Genomic DNA, 1176 nt, shown 5'->3' on the forward strand with positions numbered 1-1176 from the left:
GGCTCTGTTATCCATGTGTTCGAATTCATATATGAACAGAGTTGTATCAATATAAATATTAATAGAATTAATAGAATTATGTTTTGTTATGTAGTGCTACTTTCTATCATTCAATTTAAAAGATCATTTCCGAAATTTCGATGTTTAAAGCAAAAATTTAAATTAAATGAAATTCATATATTGAATTGAAATGATTACAAAAAGAACATTACAAAAGAAATAAATATTATAAATATTACAAACATAAATATTATAAATATTATAAATGTTACATTTCCATGATTATATTCAATCAAAATTTTATTTAAGGATCTAAGCTTCTAAAATAAATATTTCAAAAATGTTTCACAGCTTAGAATTTTTAGAATTTATTTAAATAAATTTCTAAAGATACAAATTTATTTATAAAAATTTGAGCAGCTCTATTGATAATTGAAAATTTAACGAAAACTTTATTGACTGAACGATAAATTTAATAAATTTTATAAATTATTAATTTTGAAGTTATATACAATAATAGATTAGAGAATTTTTTTACAAAAATAACTACTAAATGTTTAATCTAATTTTTTAAATTATAACTTTACTTAAAACAAGATAATGTCGGTTCCAAGACAATATAATTTACATTCAATATGACGTATTTTTTACGTAATATTATGAAACAGTTACTTACAGTTTTTTATCAATAGAATTTTTCAATAATTAGTTCTGGAATACCTTGAATAAATAGTACAGTGCAAAAAATTAATGCACTATAAGTCTGATTTTGATCGATTATTCTTATTTTTTTTTGCACAAAATTATCGTTGATTCTTGTTGTGATAGAAGTTATTCAATCGAACTTATTCACGTCATCTATTTCTACAAGTATACTCTCTGTTATATATGTTTTTATATTGAATCTTGATTGAATATTAATCACTTCTACAAATTTTATTAATGAAATATTATATTTTTTTCGAATCCCAATATTAATCTTCAAGACTTTTGACATATTTTTATTTATCATTATGTTCGTCCTTTTTTTTTGTAGCATACTGAAGTTGGATTTTTTATTTCTTTTATTATTTTTTTTTTTAAATCAACTCGATCGAAAATTCGAATTTGATTCTAAATAAAATTTTATTAAAACGATTTTATTAAAACGATTTATTATTTATATATATATATATG

Source organism: Atta colombica, unplaced genomic scaffold, assembly GCF_001594045.1.
Source record: "Atta colombica isolate Treedump-2 unplaced genomic scaffold, Acol1.0 scaffold112, whole genome shotgun sequence".
NCBI classification, from domain to species: domain Eukaryota; kingdom Metazoa; phylum Arthropoda; class Insecta; order Hymenoptera; family Formicidae; genus Atta; species Atta colombica.